The 23,713-nt window shown below is 35.7% G+C and overlaps 1 long non-coding RNA gene across 3 annotated transcripts; it reads right to left on the bottom strand.

The window, feature by feature from the left end:
- Window positions 1-205: 205 nt before the first annotated feature.
- On the bottom strand, window positions 206-15,548 carry LOC136202683 (uncharacterized). Of its 3 annotated transcripts, none has more exons than XR_010674532.1 (3): window positions 15,166-15,548; window positions 1,205-4,171; window positions 206-897 (listed from the first exon to the last, which is right to left on the bottom strand). It is a non-coding gene; the product is annotated as an uncharacterized lncRNA (long non-coding RNA). The 3 variants fall into 3 exon arrangements; XR_010674530.1 differs by having other exon boundaries at window positions 1,250-4,171; XR_010674531.1 differs by having other exon boundaries at window positions 206-884; window positions 1,250-4,171.
- Between the last annotated feature and the right edge of the window lie 8,165 nt (window positions 15,549-23,713).

The raw sequence follows: 23,713 nt of genomic DNA, 5'->3' as shown, positions 1-23,713 counted from the left end.
GCTCCCTCTTAAGGCGATTTTAATTCTAGGGACCAGAAACTAGGGCCCGTAAGTTTTGTGGCTTGTCAATTCCTACGGTTTTTGGGTTGTCAATTCCGGTAAGGCAGCACCTATATGAATCCTAATAGGTTTCGGAGTTCCTAATCAACCTACATAAATAGTCAATTAAAAGTATCAAAACAAGTAATAAATATCAACACATATAGAGAAATTGAAATTGCAATCATATATTATAAATGTGGAATGCATAGATGTGAATACAATCAGGCTTTGTACATAGGAAGAGTGCAAGCTAATTAACAAGTAGAAAGGGAAGAAGAATCGGCCCTTAGAACTAGCTAACCGGACACAAAGCTGTCTCATAGGACTTAGAGGTGGAACTCACGAGCTTGGGGAATGAGGATGGAACGAAACTTCGACGGAGTAACGGAATGAATATACAAGCTCTCAAGGTGGTCATACAAAATCTGAATGCCTAAATGAGTGTTAAGCACTCCTATTTATACAAATCAAGCTCGGGGGCATAATCATAATTACAAAGGTCTTTGGGATAGTTCACATTTTCTATTGATTTCCCAGGTCACGCTCCACGTAACATAGGTCTTCTTCATTCGCTGCAGATTTCACACCTTCGAAGACTGGATCTCCAAATGTAGACTAGTCCACGCTCTGCGTGAAGCTTGTCAAGCTCCACGTAGATGAGCTCTTGAAGTTTTTCAACGTTTTCTCACTGGTCCAAGCTCCGCCTAGAAAAGGTCACGCTCCGCGTGAATGAGGTCCTGGAGTTTATCAATTGTTTCTCACCGGTCCAAGCTCCATGTTGACTGAGTTGAATTTTGGTCATTTTTTCATTATACTTTGCGTCTCGTGCGTTTATCCCGAACCTGCAAAACATAACTACGAACACCGAGATTACTTGATTCTTTATTTCTCTAAAATTAATTGAAAGGGATTGAAAAATTATCAAAAGTACAAATTTTATTATTATTTTATTATTTATTCAAAACACATTTATTTTTGCAATTAAACTTAATTATTAGCTCAAAATAAATTGTAAATCACGCTAAAAAGATAGAGACAAAATGTCCGTGTCAGTAGGGTTTTGACAAACTTATAAACTTTATCCTTAATCCCAAACTCTTCTAGCAACACATTATCAAGAAAAAGCATGCTCTAAAAATCAACCCCTTTAAAATGAAGATACCTTTTACCTTCATCTGGAGAATAGATGGGGAATGGAGCACCATACCTCTCAGTCATGCTGGTTTTGGAGGAATTAACATGCATTCTATCTGCAGTCTTCTTGACTCTTGACATTCTTGTTGCTTAGTGGGATATAGAGTTTGGAGAAGAAAGTATTTGGAAAAGATGGCTTTTTGGTGTAATGAGGAGTTGTGGTGTGAAGGGTAAAAGGATGTGTTCCTTATATAGAAGAAAGAGGTAGTTAGTTTTAGGTAAAGATGTATTGAAGAGTCATGAATGAAGAGGTATGATTGGTTAAGTGAGAGGTTGTGATGTTTGGGAAGAGTAAAAGTTTTATTGCGAAGGTAAGAGGTTTATAAGGAAGGGTTATGATGGATTGAAGTTAACTAGGAATAGGAAAATGTGTAAGGGGAATATTAGTTTTAGATTTTGTAGGCATAAGGTCGAAATTAGTTGTTATGGTCGTGACATGTAGGTCATGTTTGTGATGGCTACAGCTCTATATTTTTTTCTTGCAAAATTTTCTGTCACGATCGCGACACTACATTTTCCTGATAGTCTTGCCCTAATCTCAATTTTAATTCCTCAAAATTCTCTGTCACGAACGTGACTACCTGGTCACGAACGTGACACTCCAATGGGTGCAAAGTCCACTCTTCTAAGACACACATCATGTCTTGGTTTACTCGTCTTCATTTATGATCTTAGTAAGTTTATAAGTAACCTGTATTATCTGAAAAAACTCAATAAAATGCAAACGTTAAATAACAAAGGGTTTGGTCCTAGTGACTTCCCTTATATATATAAAAAAACTATAAATAAATAAATATTGTGTAAATACATATAGAAAAAGATTAATTCAAGGATTAGACATATACTTGATAGTACTATCAAATGGTCTTTCATTGGTCTCATAATATACCTTACAACAGTGTCCATTTACTTTAAACAATCCGCCTTTAATATTTTTAAGTTCTAATGCTCCATTACTAAAAACATTATTCACCTCATATGGTCCTGCCCATCTGGATTTTAACTTTCCAAGAAATAATCTTAGGCGGAATTAAAAAAGTAAAACTCTATCACCTATATTAAACACTTTGGTTCTCAAACAGGAATCTTGCCACCCCTTAACTCGCTCTTTATATAAATTAGCATTTTCATACGATGGATAACACAATTCATCTAATTCATTTAACTGCTGACATCCCTTCTTTCCCGCACTCTGCAGATCATAATTCAAAGCTTTGATTGCCCAGTAAGCTTTATGCTCTAATTCTACAGGTAAATGACATGTCTTACCATAAACCAACCGATATGGCGTCATTCCTATAGGAGTTTTGAATGCAGTACGGTATGCCCATAATGCATCATCAAGCTTAATAGACCAATCTTTTCTGGAAGATGAGGCTGTTTTCTCTAGAATCCATTTTATTTCTCTATTAGAAATCTCAACTTGTCCATTTGTTTGTGGATGATAAGGGGTCGAGACTCGATGGTGTACCCCGTATTTTTTCATGAGAGATTCAAAGGATTTATTTATAAAATGTGTTCCTCCATTACTAATTATAGCTCTTGGAACTCCAAATCTGCTAAAAAGCTTTTTCAAGAATCTAACTACGACCTTTGCATCATTAATGGGTGCAGCTATTCCTTCTACCCATTTAGACAGATAGTCTACTACAGCTAATATGTAGGTATTGCCAAATGATGTAGGGAATGGACCATAAATCTATACCCCATACATCAAATAGTTCTACTTCTAAGATGGATCTTAATGGCATTTTATCTCGCTTTCCTAAATTACTAGTTCTTTGGCATTTATTACAATGAGTGACATGAGCACGAACGTCCCTAAACAAAGTTGGCCAAAAGAATCTAATGTAAAGTATCTTGGATGTGGTCTTAGTAGCCTCATTATGTCATCCATACGGGCTGTCATGACAATCATTTATTATAGCATTCATTTCATGTTCATTTACACACCTTCTAATTATACCATCCCCACATACTTTAAATAAGTAGGGATTATCCCATAGATATTTTTAACATCTAAGATTTTTTTTCCTTTTGATGATACGTTAAATCAGAAGGAATGACATTTGCTGCGTGATAGTTAGCAAAATCAGCATAGCATGGTACTATATAATAGTTAAGTTTTATAAGATTTTCATCAGCAAAATTATCATTAATACCAGACGACTCTCCTAATGGTCCATACTCATCTTCAAGTCTAGAGAGATGGTCCGCTACAACATTTTCAACCCCTTTTTTATCTCTTATTTCAATATCAAACTCTTGTAGTAAGAGAACCCATCGAATGAGACGAGGTTTTGCATCTTTCTCTGAGAATAAATATCTCAAAGCAACATGATCAGTATAAATTATCACTTTTGATCCTAAAAGATATAACCTGAATTTATCACATGCAAATACCACTGCTAACATTTCTTTGAATTTATCACATGCAAATACCACTGCTAACATTTCTTTATCAGTTGTTGTATAATTTAACTGAGCTCCTGATAATGTATGAATAGAATAATATATAACATGTAAGTTTTTATCCTTCCTTTGCCCTAATACACAGCCTACAACAAGATCACTTGCATCACACATAATCTCAAATGGTTGATCCTAATCTGGTTTAGTGATTACTGGTGCAGTGACTAAGGCTGCTTTAAGTATGTTAAAAGCCTTTAAACATTCCTCAATAAAATCAAATGGATGAACCTTAATTAATAGGTTGGTAAGAGGTTTAGCAATGATAAAAAAAAATTGTTAATGAATCTTCTGTAGAAACCAGCATGGCCTAGAAATGATCTAATACCTTTAATATTTGTGGGTGTTGGTAATTTCTCTATCAGTTCCATCTTGGCTCTATCTACCTCTATACATGATATCTCGTCGATTTTCCTTCAGCGAATTACGTCCCTGTGGGGTGCCGTTGGGATCGACCTGGAGCACTCTGATGTTGAAGTCAGTAACACTTTTAGAATAAAGCAATAATCACAAAGTAGGGTTAGAATAATATGTACCTCAATGCCTCGGGGCATGGTTTATTTGTACTAGGATTTAGTAACCATTGATTACTAACTAGAAAACCTCTTATTTAATGCTCCTTTAATGTAAAATTGTGACATTATTTATATCTAGCCATTAGCTTATTTATAGGGCTATTTCTAATCATTAATGATGTTTGTTTTCCTCTAAAAGTTGGCGCCAATATCCTTGAGCTGATCAAGGCTGAATGGCGGATCTTCTATCCTTTGGCGGATGCAGACCCTGTAAAGGCTTTTGGCCTTCACGAGGAGTATCTATATGTTTTGGTTCCCTCAGGACGTATGTCTTCCTTCATATGCCCTCTAGCTGGCAGACCTACGTTTAAATGCTCTTTGGTCCTTTTATTATGAGGATCTCCAGGGATTTGCCCCTAGAGAATATTCGGATGTTATCGAAAGCCCCCCCAAAAGTATCAATTAAGTCCTTTAGGGATTTTTAGCTTCCACACGTGTTTGGTGTATTAATTGCCACTTATCTAGGCCATAGGGACGATGACAGGTGTCAATTGGGCTCGTATTCCTATATAATGATGTTACGCGGCCTATAAAAGTTGCCTTTTTCTCTATCCTGGGTTTTACCCATTTGCTTCGAGCTCTCTCATCTGTACTTAGTATTCTTCAATAAATTTCCATGTCATTCAAGGTTTTCGATCCTCCCTTCCCATCTTTAATAAACTTTATGTAAGTCTCGTCCTTTGTTTTACCTCCTTGCATCTATGATTTTTTATTTAAATGAGTTCTAGCTCCAGTTCTAGTTCTAGCTCTCACCTTCTCGGCACTAGTTCTAGTACGTCTGATAGGACTATATCTTTAGAAGTAGAAGCTTGGCCAGAAGCTTCGACTATCCCAGAAATGACTCAATTGAAACCAATAGGTTTAAAAATCCAGGAATCAAAACCTGTAGTTTTAGAAGCCCATGTGCCTCCTATCGTGGCGACTCTGGTTGTTACGATGGTGGTACCTAACCCAGTTTCCAGTGAGGGGGAGGAAGTCAGTTCTTCATCCCCCAAAAGGAAAGGAAAAGGCCCTAAAATGGAAATCACTCCTTCCAGGGTGAACTTTAGCGAACTAGTTTCGCTTAGGTCTTTGCATCCCTGACTGGAGGCAGTTGAGTGTATGGTACCTGAGCCATCACATCGAGCCGCCATGGCTCCAAGTGGCTATTTTGTTGTGTACCAAAGCCATATATGGGCTTTACTTTTCTGGTCCCTAAGGTTATAGGGGACATTCTAGAGTTTTTCAATGTCCCCATTTGCCAGCTTTATCATAACGGATGGTTGGATCTTATTCTAGATTCGTATCTAGCGGTTACATTAGCCCCACGCATTTTCTGATCTCTTCATACGCTAACCAAGAGTGGGATTGAGGATTTTATCACTTTTTCCAAGTTGAGAGGCTTTTCTCCTTTTGATGGTAAAATGTCCAATGTCCATCAATGGCAGAGACAATTTTTCTTTAGGGATAAGTACAAAAAAATGTCTGTGGTATACGCGTTTTGCGAACTCGAACCTGTGGTATTTTTTTTTGCAAACAGAGGTACGTGTTACACGCCGTTAGCAAACAGAGGCAAAATTGACTAACAGTGTTAAAATTCAAAGAGAAAAGAGTTAATTTGGTCTGTATATTTATTTATTTTATAAATTAACCCCCCTAATTATCTAATTATCACAAATAAACCCCAAAATCAAAAATACCTTCTTCGTCTTCTTCTTCTTCCATTAATTTCTTCTTCTTCCATTAATAAGGAGAATAAAATATTTTTCTCTCTCTCTCTTCCTTCTCTCTCCTTCTTCCATGGTTCTTCTTCTTCTTCTTCCATTAATTTCTTCTTCTTTTCTTCTTCTTCCATTAATTTCTTCTTCTTCCATTAATAAGGAGAATAAAATATTTCTCTCTCTCTCTTGCTTCTCTCTCCTTCTTCCATGCTTCTTCTTCTTGTTCTTGTTCTTCTTGTTCTTCTTCTTCTTCTTCTCTATTCTCTTCTCCTTCCTCTCTTTCTTCTATTTTTTTAAGTTCCGAAATCTGGAAATTCCAGATTTTTGGAAATTTCTAGAAATCTGGAATTTCCAAATTTCCCATTTGGGAAATCTCAGATTTTTGATTTCGAAAATCTGGAAATTCCAGATTTCTGGAAATTTCCAGAAAGGAAATCTGGAAATTCCAGATTCCTCCAGATTTTCGATTTTGGAAATCTGGAATTTTCAGATTTTGGATTTCGGAAATCTGGAATCGAAAAAAAAAGAAAAAATAGAAGAAGAGAAGAGAGAGAGGAAGGAGAAGAAGAACCATGGAAGGAGAGAGAGAGAAAAAAAAAATTTTATTCTCCTTATTAATGGAAGAAGAAGAAGAAAAGAAGAAGAAATTAATGGAAGAAGAAGAAGAACCATGGAAGAAGGAGAGAGAAGGAAGAGAAAGAGAAAAATATTTTATTCTCCTTATTAATGGAAGAAGAAGAAATTAATGGAAGAAGAAGGTATTTTTGATTTTGGGATTTATTTGTGATAATTAGATAATTAGGGGGATTAATTTATAAAATAAATAAATATACAGACCAAATTAACTCTTTTCTCTTTGAATTTTAACACCGTTAGTCAATTTTGCCTCTGTTTGCTAACGGCGTGTAACACGTACCTCTGTTTGCAAAAAAAAAAAAATACCACAAGTTCGAGTTCGCAAAACGCGTATACCACATTCATTTTTTGTACTTATCCCTAAAGAAAAATTGTCTCTGCCATCGATGGACATTGGACATTTTATCATCAAAAGGAGAAAAGCCTCTCAACTTGGAAAAAGTTATAAAATCCTCAATCCCACGCTTGGTTAGCGTATGAAGAGATCAGAAAATGCGTGGGGCTAATGTAACCCCTAGATTCACCTCTAGATACGAATCTAGAATAAGATCCAACCATCCGTTATGATAAAGCTGGCAAATGGGGACATCGAAAAACTCTAGAATGTCCCCTATAACCTTAGGGACCAGAAAAGTAAAGCCCCTATATGGCTTTGGTACACAACAAAATAGCCACTTGGAGCCATGGCGGCTCGATGTGATGGCTCAGGTACCATACACTCAACTGCCTCCAGTCAGGGATGCAAAGACCTAAGCGAAACCAGTTCGCTAAAGTTCACCCTAGAAGAAGAAGAAGGTATTTTTTATTTTTATTTTTGATTTTGGGGTTTATTTGTGATAATTAGATAATTAGGGGGGTTAATTTATAAGATAAATAAATATAAGGATCAAATTAACTCTTTTCTCTTTGAATTTTAACATTGTTAGTCAATTTAGCCTCTGTTTGCTAACGGTTTGTAACACAGACCTCTGTTTGCAAAAAAAAATACCACAGGTTCGAGTTCGCAAAACGCGTATACCACAGGCATTTTTTTTGTACTTATCCCTTTTCTTTATTAAGTATGTTGAGGGCGAATCATTGGGATTCCCATCCTCTTGGAACTATAACCCCAAGGATTAGGAGAACATGGGTTTATTATTAACTCGGTTCAAGAGGAGGCCGTTAAGCTTTTGAGAGTCGTGAAGATAAACTTTTGGACATACGCCCAAGCTCTAGAATTTATGGCGGCCGGCATGCCATTAGTTGAGCTCCAGGGTGGGGAGACACTCCATACGTCTTATTCCGAATTTTGTGAAGGTACTTTATCTTTCTTTACATCTAATTGATTTCCTTTTTTATCCCTTTGGCAAGGGGAAGGCTAATGCTGTTGCGAATGTCCTTGCAGAGTGTAGGAGATGCCAATGCGAACTGGAGGAGAAGAGGGCGGCGGATGCCGCTACAAATAAGAAGGAGTGAAAACGCCCTCAAGAGGGAATCCTCCAAAGAAGGCTAACGTGGCCGAACCTGCTGGGGGGGGTGGGGTAAACTAGTCAATGCGGTCCCTGTTGGCGGATGTAGCGCTCTCCCAAAATCCAAACCAAAGGTGGATCTGATGCAGCCTTCCAATTACCAGCTGGTATATTGTTCTCCTTACTCTCTCTATCTTGTCCTTCCTTGTGTATTAACTTTTAGAAATTTACCTTTTCAAACTGAAAAGCCGGACCTTGGCGGGTATTGGTATACGAAATATGGTGGCTCTATCACTTTGGAGTCAGATGCCATTCTCAACGATATCGAGGAAGCCACTAGGCGAATCGATACTGTTCAGGAGATGAGGGCAAAATACTCGCCAACTAGTCATGTAAAATTTAGCAAACGCAAGATGATGGGGGTAAGTTTTTTTTACTTATGTTTCCCCCCTTTTTTTATTTCCTTATGTCTTACTTTGATTTTTTGGTTCCACGCGTACAACCATATATACGCGATTGAGGCGGACATTGCCCAGAATGCCGCCAATGTCGAGCATATAAAGACCCTTGATCTCTAAGGTGAAATCAAGCGCCATCGCAGCTGCTCAAGTGATCAAAAGCCATATCGATAAAATTGTTAAGCTGGAAGCTACCAATGCAAAAGGGAAAAACGATTTGGAGGCACTCCAAAAGGTGTTGGAGGCTGAGAGGAAGGGTCGTCAATAGGATTTCGACCGAATGGAGCTATCCTGTGGGCTTAGGGTGTATTACTACGGCGAACGCATCATGTTAGTCATCAAGAGGGACTATCTTGACCTGGGTTTTGAGGATCCAGAGCTACAGGTTCCATCTGATGAGGAGGCTGTCAGGTATGATCGAATCGAGGATGCCCGTGACTATATTTTTAAAGAAGCCGTGGCGGATTTGAAGAAGGATATGTCCAGCCCCCACCCCCCTAGAGCAGAAGCCGTTTATCGACCTAGAGGTGGACCTTGGTGACCCCAAAGCTCAGGATGCGCCCGAAGATGCTGATACCTCTCAAACTCCCCAAGTCGCAGGTGAAAAGACGGACGTCGAGTCTTTGCAAGTAAAGAACACTGGCGATGCCTGATAGCTTCCATTTGTAATATTTTTGTCATAGGAGAAACAATGTGTTTCCTTTAAGTACAATTTTTAATATATACTTTTCGTTTGGTTTATTGTTGTGATGTACTTGTGCGAATCCTTTTTCCTCCAAAATCCCTTTTTACTTAACATATATCTTTTTGCAAGTAGTCTTAGGATTATGTTACTTTGGGATTCTAATTTTTTTAGGATAGGTGGCCAGTCGTACCCTAAAAATCTAGTAATAAGCTTGTGGGTTTCCTTTTTCCTTGGGAAAAGAGAGAACCCACCCTTGATGGGACTTTACATTCTCCTATGAGGAGATATTTGAGCTTTTAGAGAAGCTTATGCGTTTCCTTTTTCCTTGGGAAAAGAGAAAACCCGCCCTTAATGGGACTTTGCCCTGTCTTTGAGGGGGTTGATCCGCCTGTGGGGTTTTGCACCTCCCTCACATTCTGTGGTGCTTTTGAAGGAAAATAGGCAAATGTTTGGCAGCGGAAATATAAAATTTTTAACATATTTCCTTTTTCCAAGATCCGTTAATCGTTATTTCATACAAGGATAGAAGATAATAACTTTCAGAAGAACTATCTACTGTTGCTAGCGAAGTGCCATCAACTCTAGATCCGAGTTCACGAGCACAAACCAAAACACAAGATCAAACAAGTTAGAATTCAACCGATGAATAGCAACCAAAATAGATTTCATCTAATTAATCAACACAAGATCAATGATAAAGAGAAAGATATGAAAATCAATTGAATGGAAGCAAGCGGTGGAAAATCGATCCTTACGGTAGGGTTTGAATTTATCTCTCCTCGGATGGACTAGGGTTGGCCGAAATTTGCATAAGGAGGGGATTTATATAACCTCTTGTATCTAAACCCTAGTTAGATAGAATTAGGTTATTAATTAAGAGTTGTATTCGGAATAAAACTCTTATTTATTATTATCTACAATTATATCCTAATATAAATTATAAGATAATATTAACTTATTTAATAGGATAATAATTAGAAGTAATTTAATCACAATAAACCTTCTAACTAAATTATCCTATAATTAATTTAATTCACAGTTATAATCTAATTAAAATTGTTAAAATCAAATTAATTCCTTATGTGTCTAGCACACATAAAATCGCCCCCCCCCCCCCCCCCCCCTCCTGTATGTGCGTCTTAGTGCACTCAGTTGGACTTCCATTAATTAATTAACATCCATTCCTATTTTTGTTTCCAAGTCTTATGTGTGACACATTAGGTTCTTATTACTACTAGCCGTATACAACCATTAAATTAATTTCCCAAAATTACATGTAATCTTTGTATAATGGAATGAGTGTGAGGAATGTGATAGGCAGAACTGTAAACATTCCCCTAGAGTTATAAGAAGACACGTTGATTTCGTCGTTGACATTTCCGTATTAGTTACAATATAATTCGATCCTTTATCAACAACATCCTTGAACAGAATCATATGACTATGGATTATGTCAAGTCACATATAGCAAGACGTTCGTTTTACTTGTATAGACCGAGTTAACTCCGAATAGATAGGTCAAGTGAAATCTCTATTTCAAGTCTTAATCTATCACCTTGCAAGGATTTAGAGTCAAGTCTTCCACAAGCGATCCTTGGACGTATCTCCCATTTATCAGGAGTGACAAATGCTCAATCCAATGTTAACTATCCTACAATTACTTCCTGTGATACCCAACGTCTGCCTGCACACACCCCCGAGTCGTCTTTGTTATGGATCGTGTTTGAACAGAGTCAAAGCATCACATTTCATAATCCAGAATCACTAATTAACATTCCTTTGAGTCTGAGGATTACTTATACCTATTAATACCAATGTGATGAACAGGTGACAAGGATAAATCCATCCATCCTGTTATCTCAAGTCGGGTCCCCTATCCTAATAAACTCCTTCACTGGATCCATGCAGCTGTCTAGATATCTGCATATCTTTAGCTTGTGAGATCAGCTCTCTGTCTCGACAGAAAACATTGTTACATGCAAGTCTCTACAGTATTATGCAATCCCTATTCAAAACATATTACTTGACTCGGGGTGGTTTTAAGTTTATTAGTTTATTATAATGTTTTGTCTCACTTCATGCTTGTATGAACAATTTATAATCACTTTAAATAAACTTGGGGATTTCCTTTTATTATACTTATTTAGTTCTTAAAAGTAATTGCCTTTATATAGTTTGAAAACCATATCTTATTAAAACAAATGACATAAAACCATATCTTATTAAAACAAATGACATAAAGAACAATTCATTTACAGATGGTTTATATCCTAGAACAATTGACTATAGGACACTAAACCCCAACATACTCCCACTTGGACTAAAGCCAATTGTTTCTACAACTTATCCCAGTAGAACTCAGATAACGATCATGCACTTTCTAGGTTAAGGGCTCTGTCAACGGATCTGATACGTTGTCCTTTGTAGGTACTTCATTTCTTAAAAGTGGTTCTGGAATCCTATCTTCTAATTCTGGTTCTATCTCTGGGTTAATTTCATCATTTTCCTCACTTACTAAATCATCGACACATTCGTCTATTAAATCAATTTTCATGTAAACATTATCTTCCACGGGATATCTCATTCCTTTGTTCATATCAAACTCAACCTTATCTTCTCATATTCTTAACGCTATTTTCCTTCTGATACGTCAACTAACGCCCTTCCTGTATTCATAAAATGTCTTCCTAAAATCAAAAGACAGTTTACGTCATATGCAAAATCTAATATAACAAAATCGGTAGGAAAAATGCATTTATCAACCTTAACTAATACATCCTCAATAATGCCATATGCTTTCTTAATAGTCCGGTCTGCTAGTTGTAAAACCATAGACGTTCGTTTTATATCTTCCTCAAACCTAGTTTCTTAAATATTGATAAAGGCATCAAGTTTATACTGGCACCTAAATCACATAAACAACTTGAAAATTCTACTTCTCCTAGTTTACAGGGTATGGTAAAACATACTGGGTCTTTTAACTTTATTGGTACCTAGCTGGAAATTATAGAACTACAATCTTCCGTTAGGACGATTGTAGATGCTCCTTCCCAACTAATTTTCTAAGAAATCAAATATTTAAGAAACTTGCTATAATTAGGAATCTGTGTTATAGCATCCACAAATGATAGATTAATATGAATATTTTTCAGTTTGTCAAGAAAGTTAATAAATTGTTTATCATAATCTTTATTTCGTGTACGTTGAGGGTAAGGTGGTTTAGGCTTATATGTATTAGCATTGGCTTCTTTTGCAGCTTTAACAAAATTATCACTATAACAATCTGGTATAGCAGATGCCTGCAGGATGGGAGTTTCCTTTTCATGCATAACTCTAGTGTCAATACTGGTGGCATCAGGATTAATATAATTTTTTCCTAATTTGAGAGTGATAGCTTTCATTTGCTCCTTAACGTTACTTTCTGAATTACTAGGAAGTCCTTCATGACCTCTAGATGGGATAGCATTTGCTAATTGCGCAATCTGTACTTATAAGTTGTGGATGGAAGATGAATGATGTTTGAAAAGTTGATCGAATTTATTTTCGATCCTTTTAAAATTCCCGTCTTAGTGGTTAATTTTACAACTTATTCCATCTATGAACTTGTCAATTTTAGAAGAGAGATTTCTCAATGAGTCACTAGTGTGATTAGTGTTTATCCTTTCTTAGTTGGAACTATTTCCTTCTTTCCAGCCAAACTTAGTTGGAACTATTTCCTTCTTTCCAGCCAAAATTAGGATGACTTCTCCATCCCTGATTGTAGGTATTCGAATATGGATTATTTTGGTTTGGAACGTAATTCACTTGTTCTTCCGAATCCGAATTACTACAATCGTTATTGGATTGATTTTGTACTTCATTGTGCAATTTAGTCTATTTTATGAGACAAAATAGAAAATTGTGCTTGTAGTAGTGTAATAGGGTCTAGATCATGTATATTGTTCACCATAGAGGATGAAGAACAGGTGGGAGTACTGGTAGCATTTGTTACATGTGATCTTTCTACTGGCCACATGCTGCTATTTGTTGTCGTTTCTTCTAATAATTTTCCTCTCTATTTCTAATTTTAGATTTTTTTCACCAAGAGGCACAAAAGACATCCTTTCATTTTTCATAAGTCATGATTTTGGTTTGAAACCAACAAATTATTAACTTGACATATTTTCAACATTACAATTTTTTTTTTATTCTTAAAATTTTTAGTTTTTAGGTTAGTGTATATCAAGTTTAAAATCAATAAAAATTTATTTAAGTCATGTTTTTAATCAATTTTCAAGAAATTAATGTGTATATATGAAATTTCACGAATCTCAGTTGAGATTTCAGGAATCTCAGTTGAGATTCTAAGGGTCAAATTATTCAAGGAAAGGGAAGCGATTTTTCTGACCTTACCGAGATTCGTGAATCTCGGCTGAGATCAACATTTTTGGGTTTCGACGCACATTTCCTAAGTGGGAAATGGCGTGTCGCGACCAAGATTCCCCAATCTCGGTCGTGACATGCGCTTTTTCAGACCTGTAGCCTTCTTTCTCCTTCAATTCATGCACCTATGCTGTAAATTTCGAAAACACAAGTTTTTTCATGTTCAAATGGCGTGAATTTGCACCTTTTTAATCACAATAGACACCTTGATTTGTCTTGGATGCATTATAAATAATTGAAAAAGATCAGATTTCTTTTACTTCCATTTCTTTTATCACACCCGACCCCAAACCGCATCGGGTATTAACTGAAACAGGATAACAAACTTCTAACAGTCTAAAAGCCGGACGTATTTTCTAATAGATAAAAATTTATTCGGACTACCTAACATTTATTTAATTATGTGGCTTGGACTTGATAATTATATCAAGCTTCCTACGTATCCCGAACGTCATTCAATCTTTAAATCGGGAATCAAAGCCACGTAGTTCTACTAAGCGTGTAATATTTACGGAACCTCAAATGTGATGCCCTAGGACTTATAACTGCTTACTCAAAACCTTTACTTTCAGATTAATCTATATCCCAAAACAGCATAAAATTGAAAAGCTTATTATTGATAGACCTATCAATATATAATTTGAATTACAGACCATTATACTTCCCAAACTATACTATAGCATGTTATACACATTTTGGACTCAAAATATTCATGAGCAATTGCTTCCCAAAAACAGTAGACTTCCCCTCGATGCCATCACAGGGTTCAATGTTCTTATTTTCTATCGCAACAACCAATACTGGTTTCCTGTCATGCTGTCTTTTGGGCTTGATAATTGGACCAATTTACACAAGTTCCTTTCACAAATATCATTCTGTTATGTTTTAACCAAACATTCAAGGTTTTGGAAAGGTACAAGAATATAAATATACTAGATTTTGAAATGCACTTTTGAGAATGACTCTAATTACTCTGACTTCTCTATCCTACCAGGAGAGGCACACCTTACCCTTGTTTGAATATTAAACTCATAGCCTATGATGGATAATTCCTTTCTAAAGGAGCATGTTTCACATTTCAAACTACTGAGAACTATTGCACCATTTATTATTTCCTAATTTACTGGTAAGTAACTATTATATAACAATACTTTAAAAGTGTCCTTAAGGAAATACAACAGATCATCCTTCCTACAGTTGCATTTGAAGCTCAATCAAATAATGGATTCTCTTACAAATTACAATTTGAACATAAAACCCCATAAAAAGAACAAATCGAATTTTTCCCAATAATATGCTTAGAACAAAATGTACCCAGGAACTGTCCAACAGAAACACATCCAAAATGCTATGGTAAAACATACGATTTAATGAAATCAGAAGGAATAGCCGAATGCTATAATAGCAGAGAAATTACTGGAATTCTCAAAGTCAGTGAAAATTCAGATTTTGCTTATAAAGACACAAAAAGAGAAGCAAGAATTGGGTTTTCTAATAACCAATAATATGAAGAAATTAGGACATGGGTATCTTTACCTGAACCCTTTACATGATCGATTCTCCCTCTTAGAAATGCTCACTGTCGATGCCAGGACCACCCGAGGAGAATTTCTGGTCTATTCCACCCATTCTGATTTCAATTTCGGAAACCCTCGTGTGAAATCCTATCAAACGTTTTAGAAGTAAAGGAAGCCAACAAAACCATTGAGGGAAAGGATAAATGAGAGATCCCTTTCTTTTCCATTTTAGTGTGTGAAAGAGATGCAGGGTGAGGACCTTTTTAATCAAAAGAGAAAAGGAAGTAATCTAGATGCTTCCTGTTCTTTCTCTAGGAAGATGGAAATTAGGTAGAAGGTTCATGAAGAAGAGTTGCCCCCTCACTTTCCTGAAATCCCTTTTTAATCCCTCCTAACATATCAATTAAAGTATATGTTTAATTGTAACCAAATTCCCTTACACAATTTCCTATATCAATTAAGTATAAGTTTAGGATTTATATTCACCTGGTCTATTTTCACTCTTTCAAATTCTAACCACAATTTCATCACTCATTAACATATCAATTAATTATATGTTTATTTGTTCATTACTGAAATTCCCATATCAATTATAAGTTTGGGATTTGCATGTATAACATGATTTCTTCTTTCTTCTTCTTTTTTTTCTTATAAATTTCAATTTAGACCCAATTCTTATAATTTATGTAATTAGGTCCCGTTTAACGTATTTTTACCCTATTTGTTCTCTATTATGTTCCTTTAATCTAATCATCTCCCTTTTCGTATTTATTTCTATTTTATAAGTAAACAGAAAATTAAGCGCTTAATGGTTCGGTATTAGTCGAGGAATTGAAAATTCATCAGTGATCTGAAATCAATCAGTTTTCAATTTGAACCTTTATTTATTATTTCGATCACACACAAACAAATCACTATATATAACTGATCTCAATTCTCATAAAAATATAAAAAAGACTAGTCCAAGAGATGCTTCTCGAATTTAATAGAATTAAATGGTGATTTCGAAATATTATTCCGAAAATTAAATTCAAATTAATATACCAATTTCCTTTGATTTTATTCATATACTTAAAATGCTCACTATCCAAATTCATATTTTATTTAGTGTATATACTCTACAAACTTTTAACGCCTAATTAGCTTATTAATACACGTAAAAATATTATATAACTTAATATCATATTATAAATAACATTTTTGGATACGGACGTGACATCTTTTCATCTCTATCAGACAAATTCTGATTTCTTCTCAATTATCAACCATTTCCAAATAGAATTACAGAGACTTTTTCTTCATTTACAAACATAGCAAGTTGATTAGGGATAATTCTATATTCTATTTTCATAAGTTTTTATCTTTCTCCTTGTTTGGAAGGATTGAGAGTTCTCAAGTTCAAGTTAGGGATTTGTTTGTGCTTGATTGTCTTTTTAAAGGTCTTCAAGTTGATAGCATTGGCATGCTATTCGACAATTTACACCGTGCCTCCGCATCCCACACTAAGCAAGTAGGGATTTGTTTGTGCTTGATTGTCTTTTTAAATGTCTTCAAGTTGATAGCATTGACATGCTATTCGACAATTTACAACGTGCCTCTGCATCCCACACTAAGCAAGTACCTTTGGGTAATTTTATTACCGGGATTGTTATGGGAGCACGTGTTGAATTGGCGGATTTTCAAAACCTCACTTACCATGGCCATTTACCTCTTTTGGATGTTTCATCTCTTTTTCGAGCCAATTTATTGCTTTAGGAAGGTCCCCCCCCCCATTTTTGTGTCATATGAGGAACGTGTTCAGCACCTAAATGTTCGCACAGAGCTTCTAGTTCTCACGGGTTAGGTACCGAAGAGGGTGAAGACGAAGAAGATGATGGTGAGGAGGAGGAGCATGTTGACGCCCAAACACAAACACAAGGGCATGTTGAAGAAGAGCACAATGTTGATGATCAAGTTAATTTGCACCAAATTTTGAACCAAATGAATGTACACAATCGGCAAATGAATTTGTGGTTAGATGATATTGATGAAAGCAATCAAGAAATGAGTAATTACCGTGGTGGGTGCAAATATACATACTTTGCGGAGAGAGCACACGTCAACCCGACGCCGGTTGTTATCATTTTTCCGTCGTCAAAGCGTCGTGACCACACCGTCTCCACCGGGTTCACCTTCACAAGAATAAGTTTTATCTTATCTTTTCTCAACTCATTTATATTGATTTGTTGTTTTTCATTAAAGTTTGGTACAATGCTTCTATTTCATATTATGTTTGGTACAATTTTGATTATCTTATGATGGATGATTTAATTTCATAATTTTTCTTTCTTAATTCGTATGATTTATTTTTGTACAAATTTTTCATGTTTTATCAATTTTTGCACCAATGAGGACATGGTCCAAATTAAGTGTGGGAGGAGATATTACATATATCGTTTTATTTTTAGTACGAATAAATGCAACGAATAAGAATGATTGACATTTATTTAAATATAAATGAATGTTAATAATTTTTAGTAATATACAATATGTAACAATTGTGTTATGCCAATGCAACACATATTGCAAAAAGTTTCAAAAATGACATATTTTTAATATAAACATTATTTTTCATAAACTTAACATTTTCATATGCTTAAAAAATATTTAACTTATGATTATTTTTAGGTTATCATTATCAATAGAAATAATATTTCTACACGGAAAATATTTTTCCAAATTTTTATAAATCTCCGATACAATATTAAGTAAAATTGTCTCGTGTGAATGTTTTAAGTAAAAAAATTCTTTATTTAAATCTCTATCTTATATCATGCAAAATTCATGATACAATAAATCTTATTTTTAATTTTCAATTAGGTTTATAGGCATTAAATTGAACTAACAATTTTTAGCTCGGTTTGATTTCGTCTTACATTAACACCAATTGAAGTTTTTAAGGAAACTTTAGCCACAATACATGTTGAATTTTAAGTCAATATAGGATGAATGTGCTATTTTCTTTTTCCCAAGTTACAAATTTTAATTTTATAATTCATGTTAATTAAATCAAGTAGTCGTATTCTTAACTTTTGGCCACGATTGAGACCAACCTTATCATAATTGATGTATGAAAGGGAAGAAACATTAAGTAGACGGTACTTTTGACCACGATTGCGACCACTCTTATCACAATTGAGGTATGGAAGGAACGTTTAAAGCAAAAATTAAGCGTGTTTAAAGTTTAAAGTAACGACTGCGTCCACCCATGGCATGGTCAGTACCTCTTAAGTGAACACAAATAAAATGCAAATAAAGTTACGATCGAGACCACCCATATCCCGGGCGTAACTAAGCAAATAAAATAATCTAAGTACTTATTCATTTAATATAATTCATATAATAGTTTAGGTTTGGGAAAGGAAATTTTGTGCTTTGAAAAGCCTTGAGATGAAAAACTCAATAACATGAATGCTTATATCGTCCTGAATACTTCAATTTAAAATTGAAAATACAAGACAGATGATATATCTATCGCCTTTATACTAGTTAGTTTGATATTTTGCGTATAAATTTGCCATGCGAAGGTTAATCTTTTCGGCTTAACTAATTCAAAAAGAAATACAAAGATATATGTTTTATTTTCATAATGAGATTAGTTAAAGGATAAATTCAGTGAAATTTTGTTCGGGACTAGCAAAATATTAAGTGTGGAGATTTGTTAAGCCCAAAATATACCTAAAATATCATTAATATTTACATCAATTTTGCTATGAAATCGTGTTGTTTATATCTATTTAGAGTACTTTTATGTCCGAATATGTTTCTTTCATGCAAAGTACCTATATATTTGGTAAAATCGAAATAGGAACGAAAAGAGGTCAAAAATGAAGGAAAAACCCTAAGTTACGAGCCAAAAAGATGAGGAATTCAGCGCACCAATACGAAGGACGAGAACGAAGGCGGATCCGGGAAATAAATCCCGTGTCTCGGTTGCGACATGCTAAATTCTGGTGCCTCTCTCCTTCATTTTGAAGACAAATCAACAGCTCTCTAATCTCGGTAGGATCAGCAGGTCTTTCAGCACCATTTTCACATGTTTAATTTCAAAGAAATGCGTCTGTTCGGGTGGATAGAAACGTCTCTTTGCAGCGGACACGACCCTTAGACACGACTCTTCAACATCTATAAATAGAGAGTTGATTTCAGAGTTGTAGAGGAGAGTTAGATAATTAAGAGAGTGCAGAATTTATGCAGAAACTCTGACTCAGAAATGAGTCAGAGATTAGATTTCATTTTTGTAAAAGCAATCTTGCCGTACAGAAGTTGTTCTTAAATTAATTACAAACACAGTAGCAGTTAGATTTAGATTAAGATCTGTTCAAACTAGTTTACATTTTGGTAGTAGAAGAATCATATCTATTCTGAAGATTCAGCGAGAAGATTAAGTAGCGGATTCGACCTCGGAGCCTGACAAACTCTAACGAGGTTTGAGGAAAGGATTGACGACCCGGAACTCCAATGTCATTTTGAATGCTTCCATGCTTTTTATTCTCTGTAAACTTGTATCAAATTCACACTTCATCTAATGAAGTTCATGCAATTCAATATAATTTTATGTAGCACTTCTGTAAAGGATCCGAAGTGAGTTCTGGTGTTTTCATTAAAACGTAGTTAAATTCAATATCTTTACAAGGAAACTTTGTTGAACACTTAAGCAAATTCATTCTTAAGGATGATATGATCGTTAAGTCGGCTTATCGTAAATAAGTATTAATTTGGTTAAGGTAGCAATCTAACCCGACCGTAGGAGGATTGTCTACGGTTCAAAGCCTTTTAATTGAAGGAGTTTACGTTATTACACTTTTATAATTTATACAAAGTTTAAAGTTGTTTTCTTTGCTTAATGCAAACGAATACAATTATTCTCTTATTTTAAACACTAAATGTTTCTGTTTTGTAATTCATATTCAAACAAAATTGATTTCTAACATTCTTCATATATTCTAAACTAATTCTTATTTAATCAATCTCAAAACCAATTTCAAATAACGATTATCTATTTTATAAACCTTAAGACGTATTTAAACTATAAAATAATAAGTTTTTGTTGAAAAACGTTCCCTATGGGATCGATATCTTTTTATTGCTACAAGCGAAACTGTGCATTTGCGGAAATCGCTCAACAGCAGTAAAAAATTGGTCAACCGATTTATACCACCCGATTAGTGAAAATTGGGATGGTGTTCTAAAAATCCCCGCTTAGGCGGCCGCCTTGGCCGATATTTAGAACACTGCCAAAAAGGCACGAAACAATTTTTGGCACACCCAGTGGGACACTGCTGAGATGGCACCTAGAAAGAATGTAAAGGAGAATACTGCCGCATCGATGGATGGAGACTTATATGGAGTTACAAGACAATGAGAAGGTCCTGTAGAGGTGACTGACGAAACTGAAGCAACATTCCCAAAATTTCAGGATATGGAACATGTAAGACCAAACAGGGCGAGGGAGCGCAACGAATAAAATAATAATCCAGAATCACTAATTAACATTCCTTTGAGTCTGAGGATTACTTATACCTATTAATACCAATGTGATGAACAGGTGACAAGGATAAATCCATCCATCTTGTTATCTCAAGTCGGGTCCCCTATCCTAATGAACTCCTTCACTGGATCCATGCAGCTGTCTAGATATCTGCATATCTTTAGCTTGTGAGATCAGCTCTCTGTCTCGACAGAAAACATTGTTACATGCAAGTCTCTATAGTATTGTGCAATCCCTATTCAAAACATATTACTTAACTTGGGGTGGTTTTAAGTTTATTAGTTTATTATAATGTTTTGTCTCACTTCATGCTTGTATGAACACTTTATAATCACTTTAAATAAACTTGGGGATTTCCTTTTATTATACTTATTTAGTTCTTAAAAGTAATTGCCTTTATATAGTTTGAAAACCATATCTTATTAAAACAAATGACATAAAGAACAATTCATTTACAGCTGGTTTATATCCTAGAACAATTGACTATAGGACACTAAACCCCAACATACTCCCACTTGGACTAAAGCCAATTGTTTCTACAACTTATCCCAGTAGAACTGAGATGACGATCATGCACTTTCTAGGTTAAGGGCTCTGTCAACGGATCTGCTACGTTGTCCTTTGTAGGTACTCTTTCTATTCCCACATCTCTTCTTGCAACAATCTCTCTTACAAGGTGGTATCACTTAAGGTAATGTTTGGATGTATTATGAGACCGTGGTTCCTTTGCTTGTGCAATGGCTCCATTATTATCACAGTACAAAGTAATGGGATCTACAATGTCAGACACCATACCAAGTTCAGTGAGGAACTTCTTAATCCAAACTGCTTCTTTTGCTGCCTCCGCAGCTGCGATGTACTCAGACTCGGTCGTAGAGAAAGCCACGCTTCCCTACTTGGAACTCTTCCAACCGTGCCCCGATTCAAGACAAACAGGTATCCTGATTGGGATCTAAAATCGTTCTCATGCGTGAGATGACTGGCATCTGAAAATCCCTCTATTTTCAGTTCCCCTTCTCCGTACACTAGGAACATGTCTTTAGTCCTTCTCAAGTATTTAAGAATGTTCTTGACATCATTCCAGTGCTCATCACCTAGATTTCCTTGATAGCGACTCGTTATACTTAACGTGAATGCTACATCAGGCCTAGTGCAAAGCATAGCATACATAATCGAACCAATCGCACTGGCGTACAGAACTACAGCCATGCGTTTCTTATCATCTTCCATTTTAGGACACTAATGATGATTTAACTTTATCCCATGTCGCATGGGTAAGTTACCTCTTTTCAATTCAAGCATGCTAAACCGCTTTAGCACCTTTTCAATGTATGTAGCTTGTGAAAGACCAAGCAGTCTTCTTGATCTATCTCTATAGATCTTTATCCCTAGTATATAAGCTGCTTCGCCTAGGTCTTTCATGAAGAAGTTACCTGATAACCACACTTTCACCGACTTTAGCAGAGCTATGTCATTTCCCATTAATAATATATCGCCCACATATAGTATGAGATATGCTACTGAGCTCCCACTAACTTTCTTATAAATACAAGCTTCTTCACAGTTTTGTTCGAAACCAAATTGTTTTATGGTTTCATCAAAACGCTTGTTCCAGCTCCTTGATGCTTGCTTGAGTCCATAAATGGATCTCTGAAGTTTTCAAACCTTGGTTGCATCCTTTGATATGCAACCTTCAGGTTGCATCATATATACATCCTCAAGCAGGTTTCCATTTAGGAAAGCTGCTTTCACATCCATTTGCCAAATCTCGTAATCGTAGTGAGCGGCAATAGCGAGCATAATTCTGTTTGATTTGGACATGGCTACTGGAGAGAAAGTTTCGTCATAATCAACTCCTTGCTTTTGACGATATCCTTTCGCTACTAACCTAGCTTTGTAAGTGCTAACCTTTCCATCCATGTCGGTCTTCTTCTTGAAGATCCACCTGCACCCAATGGGGTTTATCCCTTCGGGTGGATCAACCAAAGTCAACACTTGGTTGGTATACATGGAATCCATTTCACAATCCATGGCCTCAAGCCATGCTTTGGAATCTGGACTAGTGAGAGCCTCTTTGTAATTTTCGGGTTTGTCGTCTAACATAGGAACCTCATCATCATTTCCCACTAGAAAACCATATCTAACTGGGAATTCACGAACTCTTTGTGATCTACGAGTAGGTAGTGGCACTTGAGTCTCATCCAATGGGACTGTTTCGAGTTCCTCAATCGCCTCTCTTGTTTCAGCTGGTGTTTCTTCTTCTTGAACTTCATCAAGTACAATCATGCTTCCCGTTTGTGTTTCTTCAAGAAACTCTTTCTCTAGAAACACTGCATGGTTGGATACTATTACTTTCTGATCATCTGGATGATAGAAGTAATACCCCAAAGTTTCCTTAGGGTATCCTATAAAGAAACACTTATCAGATTTAGCATCCAGTTTATCTGATGCTACACGTTTGACAAATGCTGAACAACCCCATATTCTCATTAATGAGAAAATAGGTTTCCTACCTATGAACAATTCATATAGTGTGGAACTGGCGAATTTAGTTGGTACTCAATTTAGGGTAAACATGGCAGTTTCTAAGGCATAGCCCCATAAGGTCTTTGGAAGTAATGTTGTGCTCATCATGGATCGTACCATATCCAATAAGGTACGGTTTCTCCTTTCGGATACACCATTGTGTTGTGGTGTATAAGGAGGTGTCCATTGTGAGTGAATCCCACATACAGTTAGATAATTCAAAATATCATCTGAAAGATATACACCACCTCGATCTGATCGAAGTATCTTAATTTTCTTTGCTGTTTGATTTTCTACTTCATTCTTGAAGCATTTGAATTTCTCAAAAGCTTCTGACTTGTGCTTCATCAAATAAACATAACCATATCTAGAATGGTCATCTATGAAGCTTATGAAGTATATGAATCCTCCCCTTGCTTGGGCTGACATAGGACCACATACATCTGAATGTATTAATCCTAGAGTGTCTGATACACGCTCACCTTTATTGCTAAAGGGTGTCTTTGTCATT

This window comes from Euphorbia lathyris, chromosome 8, assembly GCF_963576675.1.
Source record: "Euphorbia lathyris chromosome 8, ddEupLath1.1, whole genome shotgun sequence".
Lineage (NCBI taxonomy): Eukaryota > Viridiplantae > Streptophyta > Magnoliopsida > Malpighiales > Euphorbiaceae > Euphorbia > Euphorbia lathyris.
This window is presented reverse-complemented; position numbering and strand designations above follow the sequence as displayed.